Below are 27,186 nucleotides of genomic sequence, written 5' to 3'. Positions count from 1 at the left end.
AAACATTGTGTCCCCGCCTCCTGTTACCATCATCCTTAGACGCACTGTTCGGGACCCCCTACTCAAGATCTGCCGGTTTTGAGACCGACACCCGCGCCACTGCTGGGTGAAAGTGAACAGCTGCGCCGGTAGTGGATTCCCTCCCTCGCTGACGGCGACAGCGTTAATCCTCCTTACCTTCCCGGCGGACGGATCCTGCCGGCTCTTTAACCAGCAGTGAGGGGAGAGAGAGAGGCCAACGGAGTCTTGTTTAGATCTGGAGAGGGTGAGAGAGTGTGAAGACAGCAACTACAAGCACTGAGGCTCCAACATGTATATATATACCGGAGAGAGAGTGTGAAGAGTGCAAACCCTAGAAAACAAGCACCGAGGCTGCAGCTTATACATGATGGGGTGATTATACGGTCACTACAAGATTGTATAGCTCCATATCCATCCATTTGGACCAGTCAAAGAATCCTCCTGGCATGAATTATGCTCAAGTGTAGTTATCGAACCCAAGACCTCAAGTTTGATGAGTGAACAGGCTAACCAGCTACACAACCCTTCTGTTATGTTCAACGAGAGGAAAATAATCTTTTATACATTCCTGCATTCGTGTGACAAGCATGCCATGTTTTTTTGTGTGTGGGAGTCATTGGGATTTAAATCATAATCGTGTCATGTGGCTTTGGTGGTAAGACTATCCACAGTGGTGCAGAAATAATGCTAGCCTTAGTCATCTTACCTCTCTCCACGTAGTACGTTGGGTCCCACCAGTCAGAGGGTGAAACAAACAAATTAATAAGAAAAATTAAAAGCGCCAGCGGTGTATCTTACTACCTCACACATCTCGCTACTGCTCGTGAACACTGTCCAATTGATCCCTCTATTCACTCACGTAGTATTTTAAGTGAATCCTTATTATAACATGCACACAATTTTGGGCACTTGTACTCTACCTAAGTCAATGTGCCACCGTATCTCGTACTACTCCCTCCGTCTAGGTGTAATAAGTCACGTTAGAAGGTGCAGCGGGACCAAGGTGCAAGCAAATTGGAGGAGAAGGAGAAACTTGACCGGTCATTCCTCCCATCAAAGCCCTGATTTCTTTCTCTAAACACAACAATTAATCCAAACAACTAAGAGTTGCCATTTTAGCTACCATGCAGGGCCACATATTAACTCGCATGCAAGCCGACATTGATTTCTTGACTGATCAACGCGTAGTTGCACTCCATGCATTGGGTTTACGGGGGAGATAACAAGGCAAAGTAAGGAACGTTTGGTTACATTGCTTAGGTTGGTCATAGTGGTGAGTAACTTGGACTAGTAACATGCATATGTTACTAGTCTATGTTACTACTACACGAAGTTTGCCGTCGGAAGCGAGCCGATCTGGCTCTCCTGAGCTCGCAAGGTTTTTCTAGCCCTCCCAAGCTAGCTGGCCCACAAAAGCTAACATATTTTAATAGTTCCAAATGCCTACCCTTGCCCGGCTAAGCTATAAGTTGTTCTTGCTAATGATCCAAATGCTCCCTAAGTAACAACACTCACTAGCAACGAGGCCAGGAGGGGATTGAGATGCGAAGTTAATGGACGATGCCTAAACATTTTGGGAATATTTGATTTTCGTAAGATGACTTAACACCTAGACGGAGGGAGTACTACTCCTCAGTCCAGGTTTGATGGAATATTGGTCACCTCTTCTCTTCTTGTACGTACTCCATTTGTATCTCACTTCCCGTGGCTTCGCGTTTGCACGATTTTCCTATTCTATGAACCTGTGTGTGCGTGTGCGTGTGCGTGTGTGTTTAACAGCATGTGTGTGTTAGAGAGAGCGACAGATCGACCTACTCATTCAGAGAAATGTTGTGTAGTGAATGATTTTAGCCACGTGAGTCGGTGCATCCTCTCATTTCCGGGCATCCGGTAGGGACAGGCGGACAGCTGCCACGCCCGCTCCTGACCAGCCTGGCCCACCCAAAGCCCCTCCATCGCTCGTGCGCGCTTCCCACCCGAAACGGCAGCGCCGCTCCAAAGAATCGATGTCGCATTCATGCCCGGGCAGAGCGGATGCGACCTCTCACTGTCGCCTGCATTGAAGGGAGAAGCGGATTAAGCGTGATGGTTGCTTTGTCCGTCCAACTTACTGCTGGGTCTATGTGATTTGACGGCTCATTGGTCATTATTACTGAGGTGGTAGGACTGTTGGATGTCCCACGCTTTCGGCGAAAGGAGGTACTACTAGATTACAATTTTCTCCATTCTTACAGCGGAGGAGTGCAAGAGCAGTGAAAACACGCAGGCTCAATGATTACATGGCCCACCTCACACTATCACCATATTTTCTGGACACCGTGCGACACCTAACTCTTTACATAGTACTAGTATAGTACGTACTATAATTTATCAGCACGATAAATTTGTACAATGTTATGAAGCTTCCAGCTTCTGTTACATGTATCTTGCGTCCAAGGTTGCCCATTGCAACATTTCATCAAATACAAAGGAGACTAACATGCATGCTATTGCATCTCAATGATTGACAGATCATAGCCAATATGTACTCCCTCCGTTCCAAAATAAGTGTCTCAACTTTATGCAAACTTTAGTACAAAGTTGTACCACTACTGAAGTTCACACTTATTTTGGAACAGAGACAGCTAAAGAAAAAAACGATCCATGCAGTCCCTAGCCCTTGAATCGTAAACCCTAACCAGGCTTTAATTTGCTAGCAACGTTGGAGCTTCCCAAGAAATGAAGTTTGCAGCCCTTTGACCATCGGATCATTTTGTGCAGTTGCACCAAAATCGAGATGAGCATCCCTGTGGCAAAGAAATTGAAGAAGCGTGATTGGAATAAGATTACTGTGACTAGTTGATGAGACATAAACTCATCACAAATATAGTACGTAGAAGCCAGTAGAGGTATGTGCGGGGCAAAGAAGTAGAGAAATATCCACACGGAGTGATGTGGGCAGCTGGAGCAGTGGTGCAAGCCGGCTGTAAAGGGAGTTGTACCTGAGGGATGCCGGGATGTAGCTCAACCTTGAGGAGGGCAGCGGGAGGCGGCAACTGCCCACGTCACGGCAGTGAGCAAGGGGTGAAGGCAACCTCACCGGCTTTGTGAGATAGAACAGCAGGGACCCCTGATCGGGACGTGCCGACAGTGGGTTTTCGCCGTCGCCGACGGTGACCGCATCTACACTAAGCATCCACCCCTTCCCCTGGTGGACGTGATCCGCTGGGATGTTAGAGATGTGGCCACAGTCGTTTTGTGCGAGAGTGTGTGAAGAGAGCAACCCCAACAAGCAACCGTGTAGGCTGGCCCGTCCCGACTATGTATATAGTGGAGCGGTTTCCTTTTCTCTCCATATGAACCTATTATATGGCGTACGTGCCAGTGAAGAATAAAAACTTTATTTATAAATGATGCGGCACCTACTACTCATTCTCCTGTAAACCTTGCGCTTGGCATCTCCAAAATATTAACCTTGCGATTGCCTCTTTGCCTCTTCGGGAAGTCGAGCAATAATAGTAATGCAGTATATATCGTTCTGGCTATATGAGACCGAATGAATTGTTGCATGTACATCATGTGGACGAGGGTCGAGGGGCGAGGGAGAGTGAGTACTATTACGTCCGTTTCAATATAGACTACATACAAAGAAAAATGAGTGAATCTACACTCTAAAATACATCTATATACATCAGTGTTTGGAGTATGTACTAGTAGTTCATATTGAAATCTACTAAAGGACATATATATTCCAAACAATGTGATAATCTCTCTAACCAAGGTAGGGACGAGGAGCAAACGAAGGGAGTAGTAAAAATTTCTCCTCGTCCTGCGAGCCACCGCGCGCGTGGGTGAGGGAGCGGGCGTAAGGCGTACAGTACTAGGAGGACTAGTAAGCAAGCTTCAGCTCATCCTGTGAGCCACCGCGCGCGTGGGCGGGGGAGATGGCGTACTAAGAAAGCTTCTCCTTGTTCTACGAGTTGACGTGACACATCAAAAGTACTCTAGTGTATAGAGCCTTGCCTCTAAGGTAGGCCCTACATGGTTTGCCTCTTTTTTAACATAACGCGTCAAGTCGCAATTTGTTTGTTCAGCCGTGGTAGACGATCCTCCCTCCATCAAGTGGACAACCAGTACACATGCCAAATTACCATGTAGGCTGCCTTTTCGTACAGAAATTAGCTCCACCGTGTACCCGTGCGGGTGTGGTTGGGAAAGAGACGGGAGTACGTGCGTCATGCGTGCACCTCTTCTCTTCGTGCACGTCCCCCACCTATGTGGGTGTGTCAGAGAGAGATACAAACCTAGACAGATGGCGTGTGCGTTTGTGAGTGTTTTTTTGTTTTGGGGGGTGTGATTTCATGAATGTATTTGTGGGAATATGTGTCGATGACATCTCAAACAAAATTTTGCATTCAATGTGTGTGAAATGGAGGCCTATCCCCATATCATATATAGAGGGTCGGGCAATCCATGAGAAGAGAGGGAGGGGTCATTGATATCGATAGAGTCGAAGAGAGGATCAAGTGGGTGGGTGCAAGATCGATGAAGAGAGCCATCGAAATTGTGTGTGTGTGTGTGTGTGTGTGTGTGTGCAAGTCAAAGATATAGTGCAACTGACCTACCGGAACGTCAGAGGGCATAGCTCAAGTCTGTGTGTGGGAGGGAGACATGACTAGAGCGCTCGATGTATCGGGGGGTGTGTGTGTGTGTGTGTGAGAGAGAGAGAGAGAGAGAGATGGGGGTGGGGGGAGGGGTAGACAGAGGCCTAACTATAGAGGTAGAACGACTTGTATATGTGTTGAGAAAGAGAGACCCAGCTATGTCTTGAGGGAGATCGGTCGACATCCATACATAACTGAAGGATGGGAAATAGGATGGGACAAAGAGAGAGAGAGAGAGAGAGAGAGAGAGAGGAGAGAGAGAGGGAGGGAGAGGGGTAGAGTGCTGGATGGGTGATGGAGTTTCTTCTCGAAGATGGTGGGAGATGCCTACTAGACAAACTGAGGGTGGAACTACAATATTATCAATGAGAGTGGGGATGTGTTTCTGTGTGTGCCTGTGCGTGATAGCTATGTCGGGACGCATCCATGGATGATGAAGGGGAACCATGTGTTTGGTAAGCAAACCTAACTAGATCGGTAGATCAATTGTTGTTTGTCGGAGGAAGGGAGAGACATAACTAATGAGGTAGATCGATCGACGCGTGGGGGAAAATGAGTTATAATGACCTAGCTAGATATATGTATAGCGGGAGATCGGTCGGTGTAAGTCCATTTGTTAGAGGCAAATAAGGCCCATCGATATGGATAGATAGAGAGAATGGAGCTAGGAGGTGGTGCGAGAGGCCCAGCTACTAGCTAGAGAGGGGGAGGAGTGTGCGGTTGTGAGATCGATGAAAAGAGGGGCGAGAGTTTACATGTGTGTGGGACCGTATGAGAGACACAAGTCAAGGACACATAAAGGAGGAGATTGAAGGTGTGTGTGTATGTTGTAGGCAGACATCGCTGGAGAGGTTTATCGACCGGTGTTTGTCGGAAATGAGTTGTGGAGACTTTGGGAGAACGACCTAAAGAAAAAAAATGAATGTGCGCGATGGATAGAATGCTGAGGGAGGAGGTGGGCAAGGAGGGCGTGTGCATGCACGAGAGAAAGTTAGTGGTAGCTACAAAGGTTAGAGGATTGTGTGGGTGTAAGAGACTAACAAAGATCATAATTTGATACGAAAGTGGATTCATATATTTGAATAGGATATCAAAGTGTTATAAACATATGCATGCATGAATATAGCGGTGATACGCGTGTTGTGGTTTTGCACACGTTATACCATAATGTGATAATGCATGGCGTTTGCAACTCACAGCTAAACGTCAAACAATCTAAACCATACTATACATCGAACAATCTCACATTTTATTTGAATTTGTGATAATGTGTGGCGTTTGCATCTTACAACTAAATATCGAACAATCTAAACAATAATATATATCGAACATTCTCACATTTTATTTGAATTTGTGGTAATGTGTGGTGTTTGCAACTCACATCTAAATACTTGTAGGCGTAGGGGGGTGAGGGAGTCCTGGATTAGGGGGTATCCTGACAGCCGGACTGTGTACAATGTCCGGACTATTGAAGCGTGAAGATACAAGGCTCAAGACTTCGACCCGTGTCCGGATGGGACTCTCCTTGGCGTGGAAGGCAATCTTGGCGATCCGGATATTATGCTTCCTTCCTTATAACTGACTCCATGTAAACCCTAGCCCTCTCCGGTGTCTATATAAACCGGAGAGGTTGGTCCTTAGAAGGCCGATCACAATTACAATCATACCATCATAGGCTAGCTCTTAGGGTTTACCCTCTACGATCTCGTGGTAGATCTACTCTTGTACTACCCATATCTTCAATATTAATCAAGCAGGAAGTAGGGTTTTACCTCCATCGAGAGGGCCCGAACCTGGGTAAACATCTGTGTCCCTTGCTTCCTGTTACCATCAGCCTTGACGCACAGATCGGGACCCCCTACCCGAGATCCGCCGGTTTTGACACTGACATTGGTGCTTTCATTGAGAGTTCCTCTTGTCATCGCTACAGGGCTTGATGGCACCTCCAATCATCAACAATGCGGTCAAGGGCAAAACTTTTCTCCCCGGGCAGATCTTCGTGTTCGGCGGATCCGCATTGCGGGCCAATTCGCTTGGCCATCTGGAGCAAATCGACAGCTATGCCCCCGGCCGCCAAGTCAGGCTCGGAGACTCGAACTGCACAGCGGATATTCACGGAGACTCGATCTTCGACGGATTCAGGCCAGCGCCAGGAGCGCCGAACAATCACGATGAGCACGGCTTAGACCTGCTGTCAAACAATGCTCTGGATATCACCCCGGCAGAAGCCTCGGATATAAATCCGGGGCAGGTTGTGTTGCCCAAGGACGGAGGGCTGGACCCCGTCCCGCAGGCCGTGCCCTCATCGGCGATGGAGCCAAACACAAGCCTCACTTCTGATGAAGCCTGTGACTCCGGACCCCGGGATTCGTATCCAGTTGTAGGGTTCCAGTCCACACGTTCCCGAGCCCGCCGAGCCTGGTTGGGCTCCGGTGACGGAGTTCACCGCTGCGAACATCTTTTAGCACTCACCTTCTGGCGACATGCTGAACTCATTGAAGTCTCTCTCTTTGTCAGGAGGTTCTGGGCCGAACTATGTCCGGCTTGAGTGGGAAGCCGGCTACGACGGAATTTGTTGCCCACCCACCACCCACTTCATTGCCATGGTCGATGATTTAACTGACGTGCTTGACTTCGACTCCGAAGACATTGACGGTATGGACGACAATGCAGGAGAACTACAGGAGCCACCGCTCATAGGGCGGTGGACGGCCACCTCCTCATACGATATATATGTGGTGGACACTCCAAAGGAAACCAATGGCGGCGAGGCAACGGAGGATAACCCCTCAAGGAGAAAAGCAAAACATGTGCGTCATCGGCGTCACTCCAAGCCCCGCCACATCTACACCGACCCCGAAGACAAAAGCAGTCCGGATGGTGCCGAAGAGGAATACAGCCCTGATCAGCCTACCTTCAAGCAGGCCGGACCGGTCACGATGGGATACTTGGAGAGGGACAATTATACACCCCCCTCCGACGACGAGGTAAGCCTCGACAATGACGAATTCGGCGTACCTGAAGACCCAGTGGAACAAGTTCGCTTCAAGCGACGGCTCATGGCCACGGCAAGGAGCCTGCAAAGGAAGCAAGAGCAGCTTAAAGTTGACCAAGACGTGCTAGTGGATAGGTGGACCAAGGTACTGGCCACCGAAAAGTACAAACTCGACAGCCCCAGCAAAGGGCATACACGGCACAACCGGCTACCTCAACTCAAGCTTGAAAACCACACGCACACACCCAGACGTCCACACATCACTACGGTCCAAGACAGTAAGAAGCATACACGAAGAGGCACCCTCAAGCCTCGGCACAAAGGTCATAAACATCAAGACAAGGAAACTGGTGCCTAGTCCAGCAACTCTCAGTCCGATAAACGAACAAATAGCAGCTCAAGCCTACTCGGCCAAAGCCACACACTAGATCAACCGTGTGAAATTCACGGTACTCCTAGAAGGACGGCAAAGCATACCAATAGAGAATGTCGGATCCTCAAAACAAAGCAGCTGGTCGTGCGTCGGAAGCAATAAGGGGAGGCGCCTCGTCAAAGAACCCCCCCCCCCCAGGGGCATAAAAGTATGGCCGATCGCCCTTGATCACATCAACCATAGTAAGTCAATTGCAGTACCTCTAGACCTAGTAGTCCAGGGGGTCTAGAACACACAAAGCCCACACGGGCAGGAAGCCACGAATAACATCTCCTAAAAGATGTACGGTGCAAGGGCCAAGTTTTATTGGCCCATAACTCTAACAGTTGTCTTCGGATCACCAAAAAATACTACGCCAAAGAATAAATCTTCGGCACCATCCCACTATGCGGTAGTTTACCATATACCAACAGGATAAACCATGTTGACTAGATCCCACGTGGTAAATCACTCAGGCCAACTATCCGGACACCCATTGAGGAGTCCGCGCTACCTCCCGGTATAACGGCTGGGCCCATCGGGGTCCGATCAGGGACCCTTAGACCAACCACAAAAGGACGCCCAGCTACTTTCAAGCATTTGCCTTTACATACTAATGATTGACGCAGAACAGGATTGGCGGTGTGGAACCAGCCCGGACACGCAATGGCAGGAACATGCAGATAGAAGGCAGTTTGGATTCAATCTTGATCCACTCACAACCCCCTCCAGTCCGGTCACCACAGGTTTCGCCAAATAACACCTCTTTTCATACGTCATACTCATAAACATAGACATATCATCCTACTATGGTGGGTAGACTTAAATAACACTTACCAACCGTCGTTTATCGCTGACGCCTCTTTGCCGAAAATGACAGCCATGCTCCACATTCACCCGGTCACACCATGGGCTTCACAATATGGCAATAAAGTCCGACCACCTTTTTGGTCACTCGGCACCCCGAACTTATAGCACTATATGCATCAGCTCCGAATCATGTCTTGGGTCATTGGTTGGGTTTTGGTACCTTACGTTCCGTTCTGTCGGCTAAGGTAGCGCTGGGAGAACTACTACGATTGTGTCCCGGTTCAGCCGGACGAGCACCTCAGTAGAGAAAGTCGAAAACTGACCGTCATGATGAAGCGAGAGCTGGTCAGCTGTCGAGAGGTTGTAAAATCCTTAAAGATTTATTCCGCACAACGCCATTATAAATGTGGAGTGCGACGGATCGGTCTTCTGATCAGGCGCCAATAGAGCCCCTAGTTCGGCCTTCCGAACACTAGGGGTTGCACCGACCATACTCGAATCCCTATGGCTAAGTGAGAGTAATAAAGCCTTATAGTATGATTGCCTGGTTCGCGGAGAGAAACACCTCCTTAAAAGGACCCAACTATGGGATAAAGAGCGTCCAGATATATCCTGAACACCCCCGTATTCTTTTTACGAGGGGGCAGAAGCCGACGACTTGCCAACTCTCAGGATTTGCATACAATAAACAGCCGCACAGGAAGAACATATGTTCAAACAAAACAGGCAATATATAATGACAAATGCCATTATCCCATATTACAAAAGCCGGCACAAATGCCCTCAGGGAAATATAATGTCTTTGGCACACTTATCCGCCGCAAGACGGGCCCCTTTCATCACACCTTCATAGTACAGCTCGGGCTTGCGGTGCTCCTTACCCTCCGGCGGCCCCTCAGTCATCAGCTTCTCCGTGTCAATCTTCCCCAATGCACTTTCGCACGGGCAAACGCCATGCGCGCGCCTTCTATACAGACTGATCGCTTGATAACATCAAGCCGAGGACAGGCACCCACAATCCGCTTGACGAGTCCGAAGTAACTGCTTGGAATTGGCTCCGTAGGCCACAGCCGGACAACTAAGTCCTTCATAGCTAGTTCGGCCGCCTGGTGCAGTTCGACCAACTGTTTCAGCTGATCGATAAAAGGCACCGGATAGTTCGGCGCCAAATACTGCGACCAGAAATCCCTCTCTGCACACTTCTTCTCTGCGGTTCGGTAGAATTGGGCGGCATCTGATATGCTGCGAGGCAGATCCGCAAAAGCCCCTGGAAACATAATAATTCAGCTTGCCACTTAGGATTCTTCCCATTATCATGTACAAAGGCTAAGAATACAGAAGGTCTTACCAGCCGCAACTTTTCGGGCCTCCTGAATGTCCCGCGTAGCACCTCGGGCTTCTTCCCGAGCACCTTCCGCAGCCTCGAGAGCTTGGGCGAGTTCGGATTCTTTCCCTACTAGACTCTGCTCCAAGCCCTCGCTTTTCTTCACAGCTTCCTGGAGCTCTCGCTCAGCTGCGATGACCCTGGCCTCATGTTTTTCATGAAGCGCCTGTTCGGCGGCAGCCTTCTTGTTGGCATCGGCCACAGCCTTCTTCAGTGCCAAGTATTCGGCACTCGCTCCTAGAGCATACAATACAAATACTTCTCGCTAAGCACAACTATTCAATCAAGCAAACTACAAGATATATGTCTTCAACATACCTTGCTTGTCTTCCAATTGCTTCTTCACACGGCTGGGTTCCTCCTCGGCCCGTGTAAGTCTCTGCTTTAGTTCGGACACTTCCGCATTATAAGCGGCCATCCTCTCTGCAGACGCCTGTTTTCACACAAAAGGGTATACGTCATTCATATAGTATCCTGCGAGAGCAGAGGATTTGATCCCCTGCCCGGCTCTGTCTCCTCCGCCGGACATTGCATCAGGGGCTACTACTCATATTATGATAATTCCTCAAAGGTTTCCTAGGAAACATACCTCAAAAGCCTTTATAAGGCCAAAGCAGGACTCGTTCAGCCTGCTCTCGATGGACTGAATCTTCTCGACCACTGCACCCATGAGGGCCCGATGCTCATCGATGATAGACGCGTTCTTCAACGCTGTCGATAGACCGCGAGGCAGCTCTGCTCGAACAGAGGACGCCGGAGGGGTAGGCAGGCCCGCCGCCATCGAGGGTGGCTGCTCGCTCGATTTTGGAACCCTAGAGGTCCCGGGGGCCGTATCCATTCCCGCGTGTCCAGCTCCAGGGATATGTCCTCCCTGGTCCAGGTCTTGTCGAGATGACACCTCAGTGTCACGCCCGAACTTTGGGGAAGGGGCCTGCGGAAGCGTCTTGCTCGCCAAGGCGTCTGAGCCCAGCGAATCCTCCGATGAGGACCGGCCGACCCGAGACCTTGCCGAACTATGCAAAGTATGTCAACAGTTAGAACTACTATACCCAAAAACAATCCCGGACACATATGCGTGTTCGGATACTTACGACTTCTCCAGGGGCTGGGCCTTGCGATCCCATTCCGGGCTGCTATCGGTAGCCGTGGTAGATTCCTCTGGGAGGAAATCTTTCCCCCTCTTGGGCGATCCGGCCTCCTGAGATGTGGAGGCCGTCCTCTTCCTCCCGCCATCAGAGTGAGGCTCATCCTCCTCTGCTTCCTCCTCTTCGTCCTCAGACGAAGGGTCGTCGCTGGAGTCTTCGGATTTGGCGTCCGAAGCCTCGCGACGGCGAAGGCCACTCTGGGTCTTCTTGACCTTCTTGGAGGCCTCTTTATTTGGCGCCTCGTAAGGCGCGGGGACCAGCATCTTCGTTAGAAGAGGTCTGGCCGGTTCGTCCGGCACTGGGGCGGGACAATGTATCTGCTCCACCTTCTTTATCCATCCCTGAGGTCACAACGAAACACAATTAATATGTCTCCCTCACGACATGCCAGCTGAATCATGAATGGACAGAGCGTGGCTATAACTTACCGAGCTTGCAGAATGAGATAATAGATACCCACGGTCCTCTACGGGGCCCGGCCATGACTTGCCGGGCTTGAAGAGCAACTTCCAGATATCCTTGTGGGAGGAATCATAAAGCCCCTGAAGGGTTTGGTGCCAGGTTGGGTCGAACTCCCACAAAGTGCAAGCTCGGCGCTGACAGGGGAGAACCAGGCGAACTAGCATCACCTGGACTACATCGACGAGTTTGACGTCCCTGTCGACCACACCCCGGACGCGTGTCTGGAGCAGTGACATCTCATCGGATGAGGACCAGTTTGGGCCCTTCTTGGGCCAGGACATGAGTCGCAGTGGAGCTCCGGATCTGAACTCTGGAGCTGCCGCCCACTTTTTGCCGCGTGGTTCGGTGATATAGAACCACCACTGTTGCCTCTCCTTGACGGAGTCATTGAAAGCGCCTTTCGGCCAGACGGCCTTGGGCATCTTGCTTACCATGGCGCCGCCACACCCGGCATGTTCGCCACTCACCACCTTGGGCTTCACATTGAAAATCTTCAGCCACATGCCGAAGTGAGGTGGGATCCAGAGAAAGGCCTCGCACACGACGATGAACGTCGAGATATTGAGGAAGGAGTTGGGGGAAAGGTCATGGAAATCAATCCTGTAGTAATACATGACTCCACGAACAAAAGGGTGAAGGGGAAACCCGAGCCCACGGACAAAATGGGGAAGGAACATGACTCTCTTGTGAGGTTCCGGAGTGGGGACGACCTGTCCCGCCGGTGGGAGACGGTGGCCGATCTTCTGGGCCAGATACCTGGCTCCCCAGAGCTTCTTGATGTCCTTCTCCTAGACGGTCGAGGCCATCCATCTGCCTCCTGCTCCGAATCCGAACATCTTTGGAAAACCTCTCTTCGATGGAGAAGAAGGGTGTTAGGGCTCAAACAGAGGGGAATGAGCTGAAGGAAGGAGAAGGCTTGGATAAAGCGGAAGAGACTTAACCTCTTTATAGGGGCGGTAGATGCTTTTTGCGCCTCCCCACTTGCCTGGTGGAACCCGTCTGCCTCCCACTCGCCGCGATTAGCGGCACGGTTAGATTACCCATACCTGTATTGATGAGAATCCCGTGATAAGGGGACATGATCTCTGCTCTGACAAGACGTGTCAAAGAAACCGCCTCGCAATATGCGCCGTAGCTGGTTGTGGGATAACGGTTCGAATAATGATCCGACTGTAATAACATGTCACGTCATCGGAAAAAGTTGTCAGCAGGTTGCATTTGTGAAATATCATTCTCTCTACAGCGGTGTGTAAAGATCATTTTGTGGATCCGGACACGATTCAAGTGTTTGATAACCACTTTGGAGTACTCGGAGAAGGAACCCGCCTTGCAATGCCGAAGACAATACTGCGCGCCGGACTCATCGTCATTGAAGCCTGGTTCAGGGGCTACTGAGGGAGTCCTGGATTAGGGGGTATCCGAACAGCCGGACTGTGTACAACGTCCCGACTATTGAAGCGTGAAGATACAAGACTCAAGACTTCGTCCCGTGTCCGGATGGGACTCTCCTTGGCGTGGAAGGCAAGCTTGGTGATCCGGATATTATGTTTCCCTCCTTGTAACGGACTCCATGTAAACCCTAGCCCTCTCCGGTGTCTATATAAACTAGAGAGGTTGGTCCTTAGAAGGCCGATCACAATTACAATCATACCATCATAGGTTAGCTCTTAGGGTTTAGCCTCTACGATCTCGTGGTAGATCTACTCTTGTACTACCCATATCTTCAATATTAATCAAGCAGGAAGTAGGGTTTTACCTGCATCGAGAGGGCCCGAACCTGGGTAAACATCTGTGTCCCTTGCTTCCTGTTACCATCAGCCTTGACTCACAGATCGGGACCCCCTACCCGAGATCCGCCGGTTTTGACACCGACAGGGGGCACCATACATTATGTGATAAACACATTATACATATGAGACATGGTTTCGATTATGAAGATCTAGCTAGATCTTGAAATGTACTATGATTTGAAATCAACATAAAGTGGATTCAAACAATCGAGTTCGAGTTAATATAGTACACATAGTTCATATGTAACTCGAGACTAATCATGTGGTGTGCTGTGAAGATAATACACAAATGATGGTTTAACTTGACAATAATGATGATTGTAGATATTATTAAAATAGAGAAACGAATTCAAATGGTTTGACTTCACAACAATCATTATTGTAGATCTTATTCAAATAGAGAAACAAATTCAAGTTTAGTTCATATTGAAGCGGTAGTATATACGTTTGGAAAGCACTAAAACGTTCATTTGAGTAGTAGGTTGCATGCATTATACACGTAGCAAAATATTTTAATTGAACATAACATGAATTCAAAGTTTTGAATGACATTTGTAGTGTGAATTGATTGGGTACAATACATGTTAGGCTTGTCCGGAAATTTCAACCCGCGCCTTGTTAGCCCGAAATATTTAAGATATATATTTGTCTTGTTGTGCTCCGACAACAACCTCCATCTCAACCCGCGCCTTGTTATTCCAAAATTACAATGCACGCGAAAACTCCCAACTCCTGTGAAATCTCGACACGTGAAATGCCCGTGATACCCCTGAACCAAAAGAACTGCCTCAAATCGGTGGGGGTACTTTCGTAACTTACCCCATATTTCGGACAAGCGCGTCCCTAAGCCATGGTTTCCCACTCCCATCCCATCCGCCCACCCATTCGTACACTGAGGCCATGAAAACCAGTGAAGCCCCAGATCCTCCTCCGTCCGCCACCCAGTCGGAGCCTCTTCCCCGACAATGTCGCCCACAGCAACACCTCGATGTCCCTCATCCATCGTACCGGATGAGGATCCGTCGTTGCTCTAGTCGTCCCGCCGATTCAGCCACCCCTCCGTCCACCTCCAAGGAGCTGCCCTGACGTTCTCCTCGTCTTTCGCGCCACCTCCATTCCCACACTGCCGTCTTCACCTGCACCACCGGAAGAGCATCATCATCACCGTTTCCTCGGATGAAGCTGCGGCCTAATCGGCGCCACCAAAGAGGTTGTACACTAATCACCACATTTTCTTCTTGGTTCGATCTCACGGTGCTGCCGGCGCTCGGTCCCGAGCCGACACGGCGCAGCTCCATCCACGGCGGCATCGCCGGCCACTTCCTCCACGACATCGCTCCCTCGGTGGAGACATCCACATCAACAGGAGCTGCTGCTGCTTTAGCTCTCACTCGCACTACTGCTCTGCTCTTGCTCTCGGTCCCCTGCCTGGTCTGCTCTTGCTATTGCTCTTGCTCGCGCTGCTGCTCTCACTCTTGCTCTCGCTTGCGATGCTACTCCGATTTAGCTACACTTCAGTCGACTGAATCGACTTTTGGGTCAGTCAATTTTTAGGGGGTGGGGGGGCTCGCCAGAGTTAAGGAAGAACCAGCCGCAGCGGGGAGGGGGCTCGCCGGAGAGGTACCCAATATCTATCTTAGGGTTCAGGGTGGGGGCGATGGTGGGGCGCTGGTGTGGGGATCGCCGGAGAAAAAGCTCAGCACGGGGGGGGGGGGGGGGCTAGAGGGATGACCGGGACGGCGGCGGACCGGCGGTGGGGAGTGTTTTCAGGGCGGGCGGGGCGGCGCACCGCCGGCTGCAAGCGGCGGGGGGGCGGCTATTTGTCGGTGGGAGCTGGCGGCTCAGGGGGTGGAGGTTGAAGATGAACTGTAGGCCCTTGATTTCGTATCCAACGGCTGCAAATCGACTGACCAGAGATGAAAAAGTCAGTTGACTGACGTGTAGCCTCACCTCTAGTGTGTTCAGTTTCGATAGTAAAATTCAGTTTCGACAGTTAAGTTCAGTTTTGACAATTAAATTCAGTTTCGACAGTTAAGTTCAAAGAAGAGCGGCTGATGTATTTTACATCTAGCACTTTGTGGTTATGTATTTTACGTCATCTATTGGAGATGCTATTAGAATTCCACTCAGGTTAATGTTGTCTCTCTTGTCCTGCTTCAGCCACGGCGTCGTACAACTCACCGGAGCTCCTCCAACGACGAAACCCTCCACCACAGCAGAGCAGTACCTCGGACTCCATCTCCAGAAGCCTAAGATCTTCTTCCCCTCCTCCGACAGCCAAGTCAGCTAGAGCATCCCCACCGGCCAACCAAATCATGCTGAGATCAACATGGATTCGCCAAAGAGGTTGTACACTTGTTGCATCTCTTTTTTATTCTACATGCTATATATATTGTCCACTGAGCACACGTAGTAACGTGAAATATGATTATTTTATCCTACTATATGACAAGCAGTGAGGTACCAGGCAACTTAGCTATCTGTGATGGACTCTCTTGAACGCCATCATTATTTATCTCTGCGAGTTTGAGTTGTGCATTTATCGATGGGCCTGGGAGTTGAGCTAGTAGGGCAGTAGCCTGGGTCCAAAGTAATAGAAGTAGTACAAAAACATTTTTTTAGTGTAGGCTTTTCCTTGCTCAAGCCTACCTACTAGAATTGCCAGTGCTTGAAAGGAAAAGTGAATGAAAACATAGGAATTGGAAAGTTTCCTATGGTACTACTATTCATGAATTTGGTTCAAAGGAATGGAGCAAGGGAAAACTGTAGGATTTGTTCCTTTAGTGTCTCCTTGAAAGAAAAACCGTAGGAATTTTAATTTCCACTTGTCCTCCTTTTCAAGTTCCTATTCATGAAGCACAAGACTAAGAGATAGTAGCATAATAGCATTATAACCATACATTTTCTTGTGGTTTGACTTAATCTCTCCATGCTTCTTTGCATCCCATGATCTTCAAATTCTTGTGAATCAAACACCCAGATTGGCAGAAATCCTGTGTTTTTAAATTCTCTGTTTTGCACGTGCATTCCTATCCTATTCCTGTCTATTTCCTATCCCTGCATTGTTGGAATCCTCCAATTCAAAGAAGCCCTTGCAGAATTACTTCTCTTACAGATAGTTGTGAAAGAAAACCTTCGTGATTTGTCCCAATCATGCTGCACCGTCGTCCACCCCAGCTCAGCTGCTCCAACGACAGAAGGGTCCAGCACATCAGGGATCCGGCCTCCGGACTATCTTTCGCCGCCTCAGATCTTCTTCCTTGCTGCCGGCAGCTATGAAAACTGCATTACCATCATCAACCTAGCAGATGAGCTCGAGGACTACAAGGGTCCGCAAGAGAGGTCGCACTCTTTCGTGTATGCTTATGTTATGCATCGCTTAATATTTCATGCTACTTTATCGTCCTGTTCACCGATTAGACTCTGAGTCAGCTCCAAACTAATGGTCAAACTTGAGTTTTTAAATGGTTGTGGGGTACATATCGGAGCCACAATCAATAGTATATATCTTCTATCTGGTTAATCTTTGGTGTCTACTATGAGTTTCATGTTGGGTGGGAAACAAACAGTAAAGAAGCCATTTTCTGTATTTTTTAACTGAAGCCATTATCAGCCTGCTATTATTGGTTCTGGGTCTATCCACAGGTTGCTACCATCACACTGGATTTCCGCATGCACTCCTTACATAATCTCACTATGTTTTATTCCTATGCATGACAGTTATTGTAAACAATGAACTAAACATGTAGAGCAAAAGAGACGAGCCCTGCATGGCAATAAAATTTCATGCAGACGTCGCTCCATGGTAGGCACAAAGGCAGCCCCCCTCCACCCATTTTGGATTGTAATCGAGAGGAAGATTCTGTTCTGAGGGGGATTCAGAAGGAGAAGACCACTCCTATTTACCCCCTAAGGTCTTCGCTCTAACTTGGCATGCTAATGTTGGTTATATCATGCATATGGTGCCTTGCATTGCTTACTTTATACATCAAATATGTCATCTGCTTAGTTTAGACATCCTTTCTGTGAATGCCATCTGTTTTAGTTTATTCATCGTTTATGTGAATTATGCAACGCCATCTTGTTTAGCCAGGCATCATATATGTGAATTTTGCAATGCCATCCTGCTTAGCCAGTCATCTTATATGTAAATTATATCAGGCCATCCTTTTTTTGTTACGTATTACATTTGTCAACAATGTTAGTACATTCAACTGCTCTTCGTGTGCATCAGCCATTTGACACGGTGATGGAAAATTCTGGAGTGAAAACAAGGTCTTTAGAGCAGACTATGCTATCTGACGAAGTGCATATCTCGCTGGTTACGGATAGCTCCTTAGATGAGGATTCAGAGACAGATGACCAGTCCTATTCCCCCCCCCCCCCCGAGGTGTATGCTCTAACTTGGCAGGGTTATGTTGCTCATACCGTGCGTATGGTGTCTTGCATTGCTATGTCATTTGATTAGTTTAGACATGCTTTGTGTGAATGCCACATGTTTAGTGTCTAATTACCATATATGTGAATTATGCATTGCCATCTTGTTGCAAGACATTACATATGTGAATTATGCAAGGCTATCTTGTTGCAAAGGCATTATATATGTGAATTATGCAATGCCATGCTATTTAGCCAATCATCATGTATGTGAATTATATCATGCTATCATTTTTTTGTATTACGTGTTCCATTTGTCGACAAGTTTGTATATTCAACTACTCTTCCTGTGCATCAGGCATTTGAAGCGGTGATGGAAGTATCTGGAGTGAAAACAAGGTATTCAGAGCAGACAATGCTACATGCTGAAGCAGACATCTTTCTGGTTATAGAGAGCTCCTCTGAGGAGGATTCAGAGACTGATGAGCAGTCCTATTTCCCCCCTGAGGTCTATGCTCAAACTTGGCAGGGTTATATTACCCATGTCATGCATGTTGTCTTGCATTGCTTAGTTTTTACATCATATATGGATTGCCATCTGCTTACTTGCTTACTATATAAATCATATATTTGAATTATATCATGCCATCATGTTTACATAGTACATACATAGCATCTATCTGAATTATGGCATGAAAACCCATTTAATAAAGACATCGTATAGTTATATCATCTCATCCTGTTTAGTGTTTACAGTCATCATATTTTGAATTATGGCATTCTATCCGTGAATGTATGTGAATTATGGCATTCTATCCGTGAATGTATGTGAATTATGGCATGCCAACCTATTTAATAAACACATTATATAGTTATATCATGTCATCATGTTTACATAGTCATCATATTTTTAACTATGTCTTTCCATCTTTTTTAGTTAGCCATCATAATGTGAAATTGTGTCATGCTATCCTGTTTAGTTAGCCATCATATATGTGAAATTGTGTCATGCTATCCTGTTTGGTTAGACAACATAAATGTGAATTATTTCATGCCCTTTTTATTCCCACTATCCATTGCACCAGTCTACCATACAATGTTTGTAGTTTCAGTTACTTTTCTTGTTTATCAGTCATTTGAATTGGAGAGGGTGATGGTAGTATCTAAGGGAGTAACAACACAGTCTTCAGAAAAGATAGTGCTACCAGTTGATGCAGATAGAACCACGGTTGTACTTGCCCAAGAACCAGCTCCACCACACATAACCCAGACTCTCACAGATTGTACCCCTACCCAGTTGGACAGAGAACCAGCTACACCCCTTCTAACCGCAACCCCGGCAGATAGTAACCCAGTTCCAGTTGACACAAAACCGTCTCCACCACAGAGCACCCAAACACGAGCAGTTAGTAAGGGAACTGCAGTGCCCAAAGCACGAGGACCACCACTCCGAATCCCAACTCAACGCTTAAAGGAGAAGAAGATTTGTTCTCAGGTCATGTTCTGTAGCTATGGTTCATACTCCTTTTCTCTTGCATTACTGTATTTAACGCATACCAACTATTTTCAAATTTGAAGGATGGAATTGAAACTCCAATGGCGCAACAGGTATGTTTTAAACCTGTTTCTTTAACTGGTTTGCTGTTGTAACTTGCTCTATGTTGATTTCAGTTTCAATTGAATAAACAGTTATGTTCTCATGGCATGCACATTACAAGTGGTGTTATTGCTCTATAGTTTTCCACACTTATATTCTGTCTATTCTGCTTTGTCTTGAACAAATATTATTTGAACTGTGTCTCTATCTTGATTTGGCAACAAAAACTAGAATGATATAGACCATAAAGTGACCATGGTACATAGCTATATGTTTGTTTCATGCTATTATCCTGTCCACTTTACTACAGAACTCATTTACCAAAATGAGTTTCATATACAACATGGTAAACCTGTGATGTGTCTACTTGTTTCTCTTTTAGAATGCGGACAAAATATTGGAGAACAGTACCCCGTTATGCAATGGTAAAGGAAGTAATGCAGATAAGGTTCAAGATAGTGAGACATCCCTGTTGGTCTCCAAGAAAGCTGATAAAAACTATCTTGACGGCAGTGAGAGAACCCAAAAGTCCTGTCTTGATGTAGTGTTCGAGTTACTAGCCACTACTGCTGGCACAAGCTCTTCGACCTTGCTGACTGAATCAGTTCGTCTTCTTGAGCCTCAACTTCAAGTTTAAAGACATCGATCAGATGTGCTGCGACAGAAAGCTGAAGGACTGAGGAAGTCCCTGCAGAATTCAGATGCATACTTTCTGGTGCAACAGCAAGCGCTGGAGGATTTAAGCGCCAAACAAGAGAAAGTTAATAAGCTTGCTAAGCATCTTGTGAGCATTATGGGTACCCAGGATATTGTTTCTTGAGATCTTCTTAAGTGGTTTCAGTTCTGGACTTGTTTTGCTGCGGCGTTAATTTTCGCTGGTCGCCCACTTTGACAACAAGTGTATATGATATGTTGCTATGTTCCCTATATTTGCACTGGTGGCGAACTTTGATGCCCAGTGGATGTAATATGTGTAATAGCCGTGATAGCCTAGCGTAAGTTGCTTGCTTATTTATTTTCTTGTTGTCTTGTTTATTTGTTTGCTTGTAGTGAGTGCAGTTCTTTTTCCGCGGTTTGCTAGTGGTCGCAATAGCCTATTTTTTAAAACTAGGCCACAATAACCATGGGCAACATATTTACTGTAGTGACACTGGGCCACCTACGGGCCGTAGAAACAATGGGCCTTCTACGGGCCATAGAAACAATGGGCCTCCTTCGGGGCGTAGAAACAATGGGCCCTCTACGGGTCGTAGACACAATGGGCCTTCTTTGGGCCGTAGACACAATGGGCCTTCTACGGGACGTATCATCAATGGGCCTTCTACGGGCTGTATGATTGATTGGCCAAACATTTGCCAATAATAGACCGCATTATGGCCGTAAATGGGCTAGAGTTGGAATCGTCCGTTCATGGGCCGACCATAACGGGCGGTCATTAATCGGCCGTATTTGATGACGCTATGAAAAGGGCCCAACGTAATAACGGGCCATAAACGGGCTGACTATATCCACGAGCTGAATTTGGCCCACAAGTAGAAAATTACGGTAACGGGTCATAAGTAATCGAATGCTGGAAATGAGCCCAAGAATAAATGGGCCTTGAGAAGGCCGAAAGATAACGTGGGCTGGAAACGGCCCAATGGAATAATGGGCCGTTAATGGGTATAAAGTGATACATTGTTCATTACGGGCCAGTTTCACCACGGGTAGTTAACGGGCCAAGAGTTACAAAGGGCCTCATATGGGCCGAAAGACGTCATGGGCCATACATGGGCCGGAAGTTAAAACGGGCTGCAATCGTATTGGACGGCCCATATGACGCTACTGGGCCTAATTCGGATAGGTCGTAAATGGGCTATCTGCGAACAGGACGTTAACAGGCTTTCCGTGGGCCGGCCCGCCACCTTTTGACCAAGTCAAACGGGCCGGCCTTTTCATAGGAATGGGCCTCTATTGGGCCGTGCCACGTGTCGACGTATCATAGGCACCATCTGTCCAATGAGTGGATGACATCTGTCCCAATGGTGAGCAGACACGTGTTTCCTCCAGCCAATGATGATTTTACACGTGGAAAATCCCCATTGGTCGGGGCTATTAACGAGTTATCGGATCCAAAACCGGACCCGATAGCTTAATGGTGTTCCGTTATAGTGGATGCCACGTGTCGGTCACCCTTGACGAAAGCACTTCAATGACACGTGATTTATCGTCATGGAAGTGGACACTTCCATGATGATAATTTTGGTAATTTCATGGAACACTTCTATGACAGCACAGGTATGACTATCTTGATTCTATCATAATATCGTCATGGATGTACATGCATGACAGAAAACGTGACCTATTTTGGCAAACACGTATCATCACTGAAGTGTATTTTTTTGTCATGTAGAGTCAATAATCTAGATTACATTGTAATGAATCTAATACCCATGGAGTCTTGGTGTTGATCATGTTTTGCTTGTGGAAGAGATTTAGTCAACGGGTCTGCCAACTTCAGATCCGTATGTATCGTGCAAATTTCTATGTCTCCATCCTTGACTTGTTCATGAATGGAGTTGAAGCATCTCTTGATGCGTTTGGTTCTTTTGCAAAACCTGGATTTCTTCGCCAAGGCAATTGCTCCAGTGTTGTCACAAAAGATTTTCATTGGACCCGATGCACTAGGTGTTACACCCAGATCGGATATGAACTCCTTCATCCCGACTCCTTCATTCGCTGCTTCTCAAGAAGCTATGTACTCCGCTTCACACGTAGATCCTGCCACGATGCTTTGCTTGGAACTGCACCAACTGACAGCTCCACCATTCAATATAAATGTGTATCCGGTTTGTGACTTAGAGTCATCCGGATCAGTGTCAAAGCTAGCATCGACGTAACCATTTACAACGAGCTCTTTGTCACCTCCTTAAACGAGAAACATATCCTTAGTCCTTTTCAGGTACTTCAGGATGTTCTTGACCGATGTCCAGTGATCCACTCCTGGATTACTTTGGTACCTCCCTGCCAGACTTATGGCAAGGCACACATCAGGTTTGGTACACAGCATAGCATACATGATAGAACCAATGGTTGAGGCATAGGGAATGACTTTCATTTTCTCTCTATCTTCTGCAGTGGTTGGGCTTTGAGTCTGACTCAACTTCACACCTTGTAACACGGGCAAGAACCCTTTCTTTGACTGATTCATTTTGAACTTCTTCAAAACTTTGTCAAGGTATGTGCTTTGTGAAAGTCCTATTAAGCATTTTGATCTATATCCACAGATCACTACTGCGGGATGCTGCTAACGCGACACTAGATCAGAGACCCTTTGACAAAATTGTGTGCGATGCATTAATCGCAAACGAGGATGTAAAAAACCGTCAAAAAAGATGCAAAACGTTTGTGATGGTGGAGAGATCAAACACGGTTCAAATTTTAGTTACATGTGCGATGCTGGGCATACGGTTGATCCAGCAGAACTGTTTGTGATGAGGAAGAACAACAGAAATGGGCAGCCATCTCAATGTGTGTGCGATAAACGGCATACAGTTCGCTCTAATGAACTATGTGCTATTAGGGAATGCAACAGAAACGGTTAGCCAGATCAAGGTGTGTGTGATATACGGCATACAGTTCGCTCGGACAAAAGTTTTCGATTAGGCAAGAGAACGGAAACAGTTCATCTTAACAAGATGTGTGTGATAGGCGGCATTCGCGATGAGCCAAAAGAACATGAACGATTCGTGTAAACCAGATATATGTGATATGCAGCAAATAGCCCACTCGGATGAACTGTTTGCGATGAGAAATTATAACACAGACGGTTACTATAGTAAGTTCGTGTGTGATTCTGTTCGTACAAAAAACTTCGAAAATGCAAACTAGTTGCTTGCGGTGGCTAGGAGTATCGCACACGATGCGACTGCGAGTACTCGTGTGCGATGATTAGTAAGTTACACATAATGAACAGACACAAGGGTGATAGGCTGATCATGGAGTCCGAGAAGACCGTCGTCGGAAGGCCACCAGCTCAACCTTTTAGCCTATATTTTATTATAATTGTATGCATAAGTAGGTTGTGAGTGTTTTGTGCCTTGTCCCATGTGGCATTTTAAATTATCCTGAATATGTAAGACAATTATTAACCATTGCCATTGTAAATTTTCCTCAACAGCGAGTAGAGCGTGCGCAGGGACGCCACGGTGAGCAACCACGTGGTCAACCTTCTGGCATCCCGTGGGAGACGCGATGGCGCATCCATAGGACACGATGATGATATCATGACCGTGTGTGATAGTGGGCAGACACGTACACGTACATCCAAGAACAAGGGCCCATGTTTCGGGCTTCAGATGCGTGGCATACAGTTGATCCAATAGAATTGTGTACGATGAGGCAGAACAACAGAAATGGGGCTTCGTAGGCCCAGAACCATCAACAAATTTTGACTTTGTTTCTTGTCATATTGCAGATTACAACGCAATAAGTAATTGCAAATGTTTTCACACAGATCAAACTAATATGTGTTCACACCGATCAAACTTATATGTGTTCACAGTTAGCACCGGGCTATAAAACTACCCACTCAAAAATTACTTCACAGTTCCTCTCCTCATCACCCACAAACCTGGTCTTTCATGTCAAGTCATTCCGCCATGAACGGTAAGAGGAGTTTCGGGTGGACATATTGTTGGGGAACGCGGTAATTTCAAAAAAAAATCCTACGATCATGCAAGATCTATCTAGGAGATGCGTGGCAACGAGAGGGGGAGTGTATCTTCACACCCTTGAAGATCGCAAAGCGGAAGCGTTTATCAACGTGGTTGATGTAGTCATACACCTTCATGATCCGTCCCGATCAAGTACCGAACGTACGGCACCTCCGTGTTCAGCACATGTTCAGCTCGATGACGTCCTCACCTTCTTGATCCAACAAGACGGGCGAAGTAGTATATGAGTTCCGGCAGCACGACGGCGTGGTGACGGTGTTGGTGAAGAACAATCTCCGTAGGGCTTCGCCTAAGCACTACAGAAACTATGATGGAGGATAAACTAGAGGGATAGGGTTGCCGGCACACGGCTTGGTGATTCTTGATGTGTCCTTTGTGCTAGCCCTGCCCCTCTATTTATATGTTGAGCCCTGGGGTCGAAACTTGGAGCAAAAGCCTCCTCAAAGTCGGTTTTGCCCGAAAGGCAAGAGTCCCACTCAGACTCCAGGACCAAACGCCACAATCCTTGGCGTCTGGCCCAGAAGCCATGGGCCTCGGCGTCTGGCCCAGGGCCAAACGCCAAGGTCTCCGGCGTTTGGCACCCTGGCCTCCGCAAAACTCCTTCTGCACGGACTTATCGCCCCGTGGGCCTGACCCCTTGGCTTAACCATATCATCCAATATATGAATCTTTACCTCCGGAACCTTCTGGAGCTCCTCTTCATGTCCGTGATCTCATCCGGGACTCCGAACAACATTCGGTCACCAACATACATAACTCATATAATACTATATCATCAATGAATGTTAAGCGTTCGGACCCTATGGGTTCGAGAACTATGTATACATGACCGAGACACTTCTCTGCTCAATAACCAATAGCGGAACCTGGATGCCCATAGTGGTTCGAACATATTCTACAAAGATCTTTATCGGTCGAACCTTACGACAACATACGTTATTCCCTTTGTCATCGGTATGTTACTTACCCGAGATTCAATCGCTGGTGTCTTCATACCTAGTTCAATCTCATTACCATCAAGTCTCTTTACTCGTTTCGTAATACATCATCCTGCAACTAACTCATTAGTCACATTGCTTGCAAGGCTTATGATGTGTATTACCGAGAGGGTCCAGAGATACCTCTCCGATACTCGGAGTGACAAATCCTAATCTTGATCTATGCCAACCCAACAAACACCTTCGGAGACACCTGTAGAGCATCTTTATAATCATCCATTTACGTTCTGACGTTTGATAGCACACAAGGTGTTCCTCTTGTATTCGGGAGTTGCATAATCTCATAGTCTGAGGAACATGTATAAGTCATGAAGAAAGCAGTAGCAATGAAACTGAAACGATCATAATGCTAAACTAACGAATGGGTCATGTCCATCACATCATTCTCCTAATGATGTGATCCCGTTCATCAAATGACAACTCATGTCCATGGCTAGGAAACTTAACCATCTTTGATCAACGAGCTAGTCTAGTAGAGGCATACTAGGGACACTATGTATTGTCTATGTATTCACACATGTATCAAGTTTTCGGTTAATACAATTATAGCATGAATAATAAACGTTTATCATGATATAAGGAAATATAAAATAACAACTTTATTATTGCCTCTAAGGCATATTTCCTTCAGTCTCCCACTTGCACTAGAGTCAATAATCTAGTTCACATCACCAGGTGATTTAACACCAATAGTTCACATCTGTATGTGATTAACACCCATCGTTCACATCGCCATGTGACCAACACCCAAAGGGTTTACTAGAGTCAATAATCTAGTTCACATCTCTATGTGATTAACACCCAAAGTGTACTAAGGTATGATCATGTTTTGCTCGTGAGAGAAGTTTAGTCAACGGGTCTGTCACATCCAGATCCGTATGTATTTTGGAAATATTCTATCTCTACAATGCTCTGCATGGAGGTACTCTAGCTAACTTCTCCCACTTTCTATATGTATCAAGATTCAGACTTAGAGTCATCTGGATCGGTGTAAAAGCTTGCATCCACGTAACTCTTTACGACGAACTCTTTACCACCCCCATAACCGAGAAACATTTCCTTAGTTCTCACAAAGGATAATTTTGACCGTTGTCCAGTGATCTACTCCTAGATCACTATTGTACCCCTTTGCCAAACTAATGGCAAGGTACACAATAGGTCTAGTACACAACATAGCATACTTTATAGAACCTATGGCCGAGGCATAGGGAATGACTTTCATTCTCTTTCTATTTTCTGCTGTGGTCGGGTTTTGAGTCTTACTCAACTTTCACCTTGTTATACAGAGAAGAACTCCTTCTTTGATTGATCCATTTTGAACTCTTTCAGAAACTTGTCAAGGTATGTATTCATTGAAAGAACTTATCAAGCGTCTTGATCTATCTCTATAGATCTTGATGCCCAATATATATAAGCAGCTTCACTGAGGTCTTTCTTTGAAAGATCTCCTTTATGCTTTCCAGAAAATTCTACATTACTTCTGATCGACAATATGTTAAACACATATACTTATCAGAAAGGATGTAGTGCTCCCACTCACTTTGTTGTAAATGCAGGCTTCACCACAAGTGTGTATAAAACTATATGCTTTGATCAACTCACCAAAGTGTATATTCCAACTCCGAGATGCTTGCACCAGTCCATAGATGGATCGCTGGAGCTTGCACACCTTGTTAGTACCTTTAGGATCGACAAAACCTTCTGGTTGCATCATATACAACTCTTCTTTAAAAAATATCCATTTACGGAATTCAGTTTTCACATCCATTTGCCAAATTTCATAAAATATGGCAACTGCTAACATGATTCGGATGGATTTAAGCATTGCTACAATTGA

Source organism: Triticum aestivum, chromosome 5B (assembly GCF_018294505.1).
Source record: "Triticum aestivum cultivar Chinese Spring chromosome 5B, IWGSC CS RefSeq v2.1, whole genome shotgun sequence".
NCBI lineage: Eukaryota > Viridiplantae > Streptophyta > Magnoliopsida > Poales > Poaceae > Triticum > Triticum aestivum.
Note: the sequence above shows the minus strand (reverse complement) of the source record.